This window comes from Chiloscyllium plagiosum, chromosome 25 (genome assembly GCF_004010195.1).
Source record: "Chiloscyllium plagiosum isolate BGI_BamShark_2017 chromosome 25, ASM401019v2, whole genome shotgun sequence".
NCBI classification, from domain to species: Eukaryota; Metazoa; Chordata; class Chondrichthyes; order Orectolobiformes; family Hemiscylliidae; genus Chiloscyllium; species Chiloscyllium plagiosum.
The window spans coordinates 33,512,878-33,524,151 of NC_057734.1; the positions used below are offsets into that span (position 1 = coordinate 33,512,878).

Here is an 11,274-nt window from a genome sequence, read left to right on the forward strand (position 1 = left end):
GGACCTCTCCTGTGACTAAAGAGGATACAAAGTTTCATACAAGGACCAGCAATTTCCTCATCCTGCCTCCCTCAGCATTCTGAATAGATTCCATCAGGTCCTGGGGTCTTGTCTATGTTAATGTTTTTCAAACCACCCAACATCTTTTTTACATTGACATGCCATGCAATATCAATATACCCCTCCTGAGACTCACCGTCTACCATGTCCTTCTCCTTTATGAATACCTGTTGACTTGTTAAAACTGAAGTTTCATAAAGCTAACATGATAGCAATCTTCAGAGAGACATTATCCAAATAGATAGAATTAGACACTTAACAATGCATTAGCTTGATTATCTAGATAACAGGAATTATTACAGGAGTTTAGTTATTCAGTACAACCTCGTATATCTGAACATTGATTATCCGAATTTCGAATTATCCAAACAAGATCTTAAGGTTCCAATGCTTGGATAAACTGTGTTATCTGAACATTCGATTATCCGAACAAAATACTCCACACCCATGTCGTTTGGATAAGCAAGGTTGTCTTGTAATTATACTTTTCTAATGAAAGTGAAATTTGATTTCTTTTCTCAAGGAAATTTAAAAAGCTTCAGAGGAATAGCAAGAATAGCATTGAGGGTGGCACGGTGGCACAGTGGTTAGCACTGCTGCCTCACAGCACCAGAGACCCGGGTTCAATTCCCGTCTATCTGTGTGGAGTTTGCATATTCTTCCCGTGTCTGCATGGGTTTCCTCCCACAATCCAAAAATGTGCAGGTTAGGTGAATTGGCCATGCTAAATTGTCGTAGTGTTAAGTGAAGGGGTAAATGTAGAGGAATGGGTCTGGGTGGGTTGCTCTTCAGAGGGTCGGTGTGGACTTGTTGGGCCAAAGGGCCTGTTTCCACACTGTAAGTAATCTAAAAAAAAATTCAAATGATTTACCAACAAATCATGTATTAAAGACTGGTTAGAAATTGAAATTTAAACTTGGTGTTATAATGAGTAATTTTTTTAAAGAAGTAAATGGCTTAATTAATGACCCACTAGTCAACATACAATATATAACAGACAAAAGGACTCCACTACCATTTTGGTGGACTTTCACTGTAACTTTAGTGGCTGTCCATCAATGAATCTGATTGAATATGTCGTACTGTGGCCTGGGCCTAAGGATTTCAGGGGATTTTTGAAGGACTGATCTTCCATATGCGTGTAATAAGCCATCAGCAGCCAGGTCAGTGGTTTCAGGTACTCTAAATGGCGTGGCTCAGTTACTTCTTAATGATTTATTATGGTAGGAACAGGCTCTAAAAGTGAGCAATCTTGTTCAAGGGCATAATAGTGGTGGTGAATCGCACCATGATTTCTCAAACCATGATTTCTGAATCCCAGAAACTGTCATAAGTACCCATTGTGTAAGGCCATGTGGAGCCATGTCTGGGAGGTTCCTTTCCAATTATGGACTTTCCACCCTTTTGTTTTGGCCAGGCATGGGTACCCTATAGATATGTACAGTAGAGAAATGCACCAAGCGTCCACCCGTATGATATAAATCAAACAACCTTATATCAACCCTGCCAACATCACTGCATTCATGCTAGGGTGCACTTGCCTGTTAAATTTCAGACCTATATTTTTAAGGATCTGTGTATATGGTTGACATCCATTACATTGTTTTTTTTAGGAAATAGAGCATTCCCTACTTTAATGCAATTAGAGTTATAGAGATGTACAGCACAGAAACAGACCCTTCGGTCCAACTTGTCCATGCTGACCACATATCCCAACCCAATCTAGTCCCACCTGCCAGCACCCAGCCCATATCCCTACAAATGCTTCCTATTCATATACCCATCCAGATGCCTTTTTAGTAATTTATGTTTTATATTTTGATACAATAGTCTCATTATATGTGTTCTGCTTTTCCAGTTCTGCTTAATAAGCACCTTCTTTTCACTATACACAAATTGTGGAAGGTAAAAACTGAAGCCAAAGTTAGGATGAACGCATTCAAAATCTAACAACTGCTTATTACAATGACAAAAAAGCAACCAGCTTCAGAAATGTGGATCTAGAGTTTGGTCCACATCATTTTATTTGGGTGTCAGCGTCAGAATTTGTGACCTGTGTGCACCTATTACTGTTGTGAGGCGAATACAAATTTTGGCACTATCTCCTTATTTACCTGCTTGTAATATTGGTCCAAACAGGTCTCATGCTGCTAGCTTCCTGACTTCAGGAGGAACTCAGGCAGTGGTTACAGAGAGCACATGTCACACACAGCTTGCTTTTCTAAAAGACACACTCGCCATCTTATTGGAAAGATATCTGGAATTAAAGGAGGCTGCTGAATGCTCTTCCTGGAATTCAGAAGAAGTAAAACGGAACGCTGGGCAGAGTGAAGGCTCCCGGGTTCACGGAGGTCTTGGGGTGGGCAGGAGGAGTGTAATCCTGATCCTGTAAGGGGCCAGACCACCTTCAACTACAATCCTCAGCAGACAGTAGGATCAGGTGACCACAGAAGTGAAGTCATAGACTCTGGTCTTGATGGACAGGCAGCCGTGCCACTAAATGAACTTGTGTGCATGACCAAGGTCAATGAATGCATTGTCACATGATAGCTCCTATCCATTTCAAAATCAACCCTTTACATTTCTCAATGTGTCCCACCTCGAAGCACTCCTTGGGTGCTCAGGACTCAGGTTAACATCCAGATACTCCACCTCAGCCATAAACACATTCCAATGACAGCTCCCACCGTATGCATGTACCTCTAGCTATCCAGATGTGACAGCCACATCATTAAAACATAGTACAACACAATCACTGACAGCCTGTTTTCTCCTTTGCAGGTCAAAGTTGAGTGAGCCTATGGAGAAGATGGTTCTCCACAACACTGTGCCTGTCGTGACATAGCATCCTGCATCACTGAGCACACAGAGGATGTTCTTTTCCCAATGCACACTACAGACCTATCCCACCACCTAACTGACGTAGTCTGAGGGCAGTTTAAATGTCACAGGACAATTCCACTCACTGTTTTGTGAAAGGTATTGCTTTCCATACATTTTGATGCTTTTCTTTTTACTTCTTACCCTTTATTTTAAGCATTGGAATTTGCCATTATAATTCACACCGCTTGCTTCTCATGTAGAAGAGGTGTTTTTGAAGGGTGTTGACCAGAACATGTCAGATATAGGCACACCAATATCCTGAGCCTTAAACATAAAAATACCAACTTAGTGCCGTCTCTCTAGTTCCTGCAGGGGAGCTTCAGCCATCTTTGGAGCCACAATTGAAAGGGTCTGGAGACAATCTCAGCAGGTCTAATAGCAGCTGGAGAAATACCAACAGAGTTAATGTTTTGAGACTGATATGAATTTTCCAGCTAGTCTCCAGTTCCAGTTTAAAGGTCCCTCTCCAGTCTGCTCGGTTCAGGACAATCCAACCCCATATTAATAACTGTGTAGAAAAGTCTATTGGTGTCTAAATTTTGAAAATAAATTGACAGAGGATGCCTCCATTTTAAAGCCCCCTCTGCCTTACTTGCCTGCCATTGTAGACTGCTGCTCCTTTCAAACCAGGTGGTGTCCATTTGGCCTTTTAAGAGCCCGTTCATTGTCTTTAATTGGACAGCAACACCACCTTCTCAATATTAATTGTCCACATTAGGGAACACCACAAGAAGTGACTATTTTCTACACAGTACGGGCTTTTGACTCCCATTTCAGTCCACTGGTAGGGATGAGATGTCTGCAGTCAAAAATCTTGCCCTTCCTGTCGGCTCTCAAACAGAAGGCCTTGAGTGCTTCTCCACCTCTGTCAAGTTACCCATAGACTCCACATTGTTCTTCCATTATTGGGTTTCCTTCTTTTCACTGCATTATACCATCACTCTGCCCACCCTTATCCTCTACCCACTGCATTGGCAGAACTTGACATCTTCATTAGTAAGTAACATCTCCATTCTGACTCTGCAAAATGATGCTCTGGGGGCATTGGGTTAGCATGGTATAGCAAATCATTAAAGGAGAATGCAGACTGAAGTTACATACCAGCAAGATACATATAGGAGTGTAACTTTAAAGACCCGACAGATGAACACTTTCTGTACTTACAAACAGCTACTTTATAATGTCCTGCACTGTGTTCCAACTTGCATACAAATCGACTTGTAAACAAGCTTCAGAAAGGAACCTGTTTGCAACCTGGGACTGCCATGTTCTGCTTACTATGTACAGTACTTACTCCACCCTGGAGGCTGACTACTCCCTGTAAAGATTTCCAGGGAATCCGTGCTTTTTGCCCATCACAGAATCAACAATGAATGAAAAGATTTCTTACCCTAATGCAGGAAAGTTGTATAAGTAATTCCATCTGAATGGGTAACATAGTATTATCTCATCAGTTATAGACTACAAATACGTACAGTTCATTTATTTGAACAATAAATAGAAAGGGAGTAGATAATCATAATTAAGACGGGTTGCATGTCTTTTAAGCCATGATCTTTTTTGTTGTTCTACATGGGTATTACTAGTGAGGCTGCATTAATTGCCCATTCATCAGTGCCCTTGAGCAGTTGGTGGAGAAGCACCTTCTTGGACTGTTACATTCCTCATGGTTTAGGCACATGCACAGTGCTATGAGGATAGGAGTCCTTGGATATTGACCCTAAAGAATGCAGATATAGTTGCAAGCCATATACCATCCCAACCTGAACTGCAGCGAAGTTTGCAGGTGACAGTGCTCCCATGCATCTACTGCCCTTGTCCTCCTGGGTGGTCAAGGTCATGGATTTGGAAGATGGTGCTGAAGGAGGATTGTCAAGTTGCTACAGTGCATTTTGTGTAGATGGTGTCACAATGCTGCCACTAAACGCTGAAGGCAAAGGGAGTAAACAATTTAAGGTATTAAATGGAATACAAACCAAATGGCCCACTTCGCCCCATTACTGAATAAGAGCATGGGGACATTGGGCCTAATCCTGTTCCCATACCTTGTGTTCTTGTGAAAGACACACTTTATTTAATCTTACATATAAATGGAAATGCCCAATATAGATTTACATACAAATCTTACATTGTCAGCTTTGTTCAGCTGATAGCACTCATACCTGAATGAGGAGGTTGTGAGTTTTAGTCTCAAAAGAATTTGAGTTTATATTGTAGATTGGCACTAGAATGAAGCACTGCAGGAAGATTGCACAGTTGTAGATTCTATCCTTTAGGTGAGATTTTGATCTTGGTCTTTGGGTTGTCTAACCAAGTGGAAGTAAAACATCAATTGAAAGATCAGAGCGTGGGTCCAAGAGACTGAGACACAAATTGCATATTGTATTTCAGTAACATAGTGGCAATACTCTCTGGCCCTCAATGTTTTGGCTTCCCACTGGTTCCTTCATGCTGTGGCAATGTAAGGATGGGGCTGCATTGGTTCACATGGTATAGCAGGTCATTAAGGAGAATGCAGTTTGAAGCCAAAGATGAAGGTGAAAATAAGGTATGGGGAATCCCAGAAGAGGAGAATGGATGGCTACAGCATTGGACAAGAAGCAGGTAGTGCAGATAATGGGTTGAAAATTGGCAGCAGTGTGATGCTGATACTTAGCTATTAACTCTCCATTTGTGAATAACCTGTAGTCTGAAAATATTGCGCGCTCCAAGGATTTTATTAAAGTCACACAGTAGAGCAAAAACAGATAGATAGGAGGTTCAGTATGGGACTGAACAATACTTAATTGTGGAGTTCCTTCCGAAACTCTGCATTAGCTGTTTTAGAAATAACCTTTTTCATCATCACTCCATTATTCAATTTGCATCAATTGTCTTTGTTTTTCCCCACACACCTTTATTTCTCTATCCAACATGCATTCTTCTAACTGTTCTCAATTCTTTTATTCAGTCTTGCCATTTGTTGCTTTCCAGATTATTTTCACATCTTCTATCTGTCAAGGTTCTTGTGGCCAATCCTTACTTCCCTTCCCAACCTACCATATCCCTCCCTCTATGTTCTTTTGCTGACTTCTGCTATCTTTGCTTTCTGTTAACAAGGAGCATCTACAGTGGTTTCTGCAAAGGGACAAAACTCTACTGCTGCCCATGAGAACTGAAATGGCTCATAATACGGAGATTTATTCACAAACAGTCGAAATGCCTTCGATGCGGGTTGAAAATTGAAGAAGAGAAGATTGTGTGTGCATGTTCATTACAAACTGTGAATAAAACAGATGGTTTGTTTCACTGACAGGATGTAATTTATACTCACTCAGACACTAACAGAATTTTATCAAGTTACCTTGGTGGTCATTTTTTTTTTGTAAGTTATAATTTCCAGAATTTAAAGTCTACAATTAGAAGCAGAATTAATTCATGTTTGTTAAGCAATGCTAATCTTCCAGGGTGAAACCAAAATAATTTTTAGTCCCATTCTCAATTAACAAATCACAAACAAAAATTACGGCAATTCTAGCACACAAACAGCTCATAAATATATAACACAGAACTGGTTGAAATCAACAATGCTCAACATAATCTATTAAGGGGAAAACCCCAATTGCAGAATACTGAAACTAATATTTAGCGTCTGTAGCTCCTGGATATAGTTAATATTATTACATCAGCAATTTAATGAGTGGGGACTTTCACAGAAGTAAACAGAAACATGGTATAAATTACTGTTTCACTTTTCTAATTCTCCCACATTTTAGTTCTCCTGAACCATTTTTTTTCTTTGGCACACAAGTTCAAATTAGCAAGGCCAAATAGTCTATGCTTCATCCACTGAAACAGGAGAAGTGTCTGAGAGCAAACATATCACTTCTTCCTAGCAGCAAGCCCGGTGTGATTGCAATTAGCACACAGAGAAAGTGAAACACACCGCAAAGCAAGTCCAACAATGTCATCTGCAAAGTGCTTGTGGATTATTTAACAAATCATGCTTTGGCCATCAGATCTGTTTAGGCATTAGCAGCAGATCTAACCAAAGCACTACAAGTTTAAAGAGCAGAGGCTGACTTTGCAAAGGCAGCACTTAAGTTACAATGAATTATAAATCAGCAAAGATGTAAACCATGCAAGATTTAAAAACAAACAGAAATGTGCCAAGTGCAGTCTGCTGCTCACAAACCTATCAGGCAATGCACCAAGCATCTGCCCTGACTATCAGGCTATGTAACAGGAGATGATGAGGAGACAGCAAATGGGAATGAAAAACCTCAACACAAAAGGTCTGCAATATCACCATATCCAGTGTCTTTAATTTCATTTCAAAGAAGTTAATTAAATCACATCTGATTCCCAATTGCCTTGTCCATGTCTGTCCCCTGCAGAACAAAGGGACATTACATTCTGGAGCCTGGGAGGTGGGGAGACCTTTAAGTATGCTGCACAGTTTTGATTTCAATATCCAAAGAGACAGGTATTCTACACTAAACTCATGACTGCTATGGGCTGATGCAGCACAAATACACATTGAGAAATGAAATATCCCCCCCTTAGTAGACAGATCTAAGGAATGATTCAAAACATATCTGCTTCAACATTGATTTGCTGTCATTTGTGTTCCTCCTATCCATTTGTTACATCTTGATCATACAAACCGTAATGTAATCTGTTACTGGGTATGACCAATGTAACTCTTTCTAAAAGGCTAACCGTATTACAGATGAAGGGAGGAACAGGCACTATCCTATCATGTCGCATAACCAGCAGCCTCCAGTCTTCTGACAAAGCTTGACCCTTCCCTGGGAGACAGAAGAGGTCAAGACCCCTGCAGCTAGCTGCCTGGTAAAACACTAACATAGAGCGACGAGTGGATATTGAAAACATATTCTCAAGGCTCTGGTTGTAAAAATATTAGATGAACATGATCCATTTAGTCAGAATACTTTGACCTTTTTTTTCCCCTTAAACTGTTCAGATAAATATGGAATCTCCTCAGCAATTCCAAAAAAAAAGAAAGCCATGACAAATAAAGTATAATCGAGTTAACAGCCATACATCAATGGACAGAATATTTTATTTCAAAATAGAATTTGTTCTTTAAAACAACTCATTGCATCAAAACATTTTGTTCTATATTTTTAACTTTTTTTTGCATTATTTTAGCTTTAAAACTAGAAATATTGTCATTCCTTGATGTCTTGATGCAATCATTATCAAACACGTTTATCTTATTTAACAGTTTTATTTTGCTGTACGTTCCTGCAACTAAATATAAAGAGAAAATATTTGGCAATTGCTGAAAAGACATTCTGAAAAGACATGGAGCATTTTAACTGTACGTGCCTAGCAATGTCTGGCCAGTTAAAATCTGCAAATTAACTCACCCCAAGATATGCTACTTTGATCTTGAAGTCTCCAATTTTATCCATGCTTTCTGGTCAGGCAACAAAAGCTGCTAGCTGAAGCTGGTGGATTGCAGATCAGCTTCTGACAGTGTCCTTGAATGGAAGCTGTCATTGCACCTTTGGTCTCAGTGAGAAAATCAAAATGACTTTTCCACCAGGTTAGGACAGTCAGGAAATGATCCAAAACCAAGACTATTTCAAAGTGGTTTACATTCTTTCTGGGGCAATAGGGACCGTAATGTTCCTTTGAGCATACAAGGAACATTTAGTTCCCTGGTGCAGGCTCTCTCCTGATCCCAAAAGACTCACCAAAAATGTAACCATTTTTGAATTTAGACCAGCCTGGGCAAGGATCCAAATTCAAGGTAACAGACAAAAAATCTGGGCTGCAGTCTTCAAAGATAACTAAGAACAATTTTCCTTTAACGCCACTTCAGCTTTATATATGCAATGTCCTGGTTAAACAGTCAGTGTAAATGAGTTCATAGACTTAATGATGGAAAATTCCCCAATCGCCTTTCACAAAGGAACTGATAGCTATCAGAATAATGGTACAAAAGCTCACTCTAAAAATTTTAATAATAAAACCAAGAGATCTAATCCAAGAGATTTTTCACTGGAACCTCTCTAGTCACTGCTAGGAATTTTTTAAAAAAGTATAAATAAAATACAACCCTCGAACAGATAGTGCTGTTGAAGATATAATCAGCACTTACTCAGACTGTTAAACCATAAGACCATAAGACATCAAAGCAGAAATTAGGCCATTCAGCCCATCGAGTCAGCTCCGCCATTCAATGATGGTGATAAGTTTTCTCAACCCCATTCTCCCGCATTGTCCCCTTAACAATCAAGAACCTATATCTCTGTTTTAAATATACTCAATGTGCTGGCCCGCACTGTTGATACATAACAGCTTCCCAGCACAAAAGAGTTACTAACAGGTTATCTCCAACTCAAAAACATTGTCATTGTTGGAAAGAGCTTCAAATCTGAACTCTAACTATTCTGCAGCAAAATTAGCAAATAATTAAAGCAATACTTTACGTAGGGGAAGGTCCCTACTGTACCGTCTTGCATCCCCAGAATGCTCACAGCAGTGACCAGGCTGCCCTATCCAAATCTTATTTAAAGATTTTAGTTGCTTAGTGGATACCTCTATGCTGAATCACCCTTTCAGTTACTAACTGCTGCAAGTCAAGCCAGTTTCTTGCATTAGACAACAATTCCATTCACAAATGTTCAAAAACTACATTAAGCAAATTATGCTACAATAAATTAAGTCCTAGTACAACAATTGCTTTCATATCAGTTCTGCTTTGGCTAAAACGATCCAGCTTCTGGTGATTGGGAATGTAGGAAAAAGATAGTTTTGCATTTGAATCAATTTCCAAGTTATAAAAAAATGAAATTATTCTTTGAAATATTTCTTGGACAGTGATAGCAAAATTTTTTGATTCCTGCATGGACACCTATTGCCAGAGACATAATGAGGAACCGTTTTCCTCATATTTTGATTTAAAGATCTTTTGGCATCTTGAAGATGTGTTTCAAATGCTTGCTGGCATACATCAAAATAATCATGGAAAGTTTTGCCAGGTCTTTGTAATGTATTGTGTGTTTTATAGGCAGGGTTTGTCCACTGGGATTTGCTCAGGACCTTGGGGAGGTTGAAAAGATATGAATCTGAAGACAGGAGTGATTCAGATCCTATCCACTGATGAAATCTCTGTCAAAACTAGAAATAGAAGTGCAGATGGACTAAATTACAGTTCCTTCCCAATGAAGGCAACCATTACATGATTAATAAATTAAAACCTTCCCACTACAGAATAATAAAAGGGTAAAAATGTGACCCTTCAGATGAAGTCAAAAGTGCAACTGGCCTGGAGCCAGGTGATTTTTTTTTCCCAGGTGACTGGTCCTCCAGAGGGTTGTGATCTCCCAGCTTCCATCAGCATCTTGTTACCCACTATTCAGGCTTTGCAATGACTGTAGCCTTAATATTACTTTACAGCCAGAAGACATGGATGCATTCCTTTCCTTTTTCTCAACCTCACTGCTTGAAATCAAGACATTCACTTTTTTATGTTAATTATTCTTTCCTCGACTTCAGAATTGTTGAATCCCTCATCTTTCCTAATAGTTCTTTCCTCCTACAATTTTCAAGGTTTTAAAAATAAGGGTGCTCTGAATTAGGCTTTCCTGCTTAAAAAGAATTGTGACAGGAACTTCAGACCTACCCAGATTAGGATCGGAGGCCAATCTGACCCGAAAATATCTGTACCACCCACCATGCTGGTTTCCTTACCTTGTTCCCACCTCCAGTCATTTTTGTCACAACGATGGAACCCAATAGTGAGCTAAAGGGGGCAGCACTCCAGGCAGACATACATTTGCTTTCTGTACACCTGAGTATGGATGCAACCAGAAGCTGCCACCCTTAAAACATTCACTGGATGGTCGAACTGCTGAATATGATTCTTCCATAAAATTTTGGAAGCAATGGTCTATTTTGTGATTTAAGCCAATATTGCAACCTACACATTGAGATAGCAGTCTGGAATACATCTGGGCTACGTATGTCTGCACGTACTTTGCCCCTGAGGTTGCCTGCACTTATCACTAAGCCAGGTTTTTCAATTCCTTGTGTACTATAACACCCCATTATTTACATCTGTGCATTTTAAGTTTTCACATGTAACTGTTCTAGTGCAGTGTCCAAGTCCTCTCATTTCACAGTCTCCTTCTAGATGTGTGTCTTCTTTCTTGCTGATGTCAGATTAATGTGCTCAGCTTCATCATGATTTACGAATTTCATTAAAATACAAACACCTTCTTGTTAAAAAGCCCTTAGTTATTTACTGCACTTCTCAAGCTGAAAGACCTTTGATTGGCCCTGCAGCTTAAAGAGCTCACGTTCCAACCTTAATTG

The 11,274-nt window shown here is 39.7% G+C and overlaps 1 long non-coding RNA gene across 2 annotated transcripts in view; it reads left to right on the top strand.

The window, feature by feature from the left end:
* LOC122562730 overlaps nt 1–6,184 on the top strand; it is a 124,678-nt gene extending 118,494 nt beyond the window's left edge. The window contains exons 1-3 of one of the 2 annotated variants that reach the window (XR_006315397.1): nt 1,124–1,223; nt 2,842–3,039; nt 6,043–6,184. This is a non-coding gene — a long non-coding RNA (uncharacterized LOC122562730). Of the gene's footprint in view, nt 1–1,123; nt 1,224–2,841; nt 3,040–6,042 lie in introns of those variants that run through there. The other variant, XR_006315398.1, reaches the window with a different exon arrangement.
* The last annotated feature ends 5,090 nt before the right edge of the window (nt 6,185–11,274 follow it).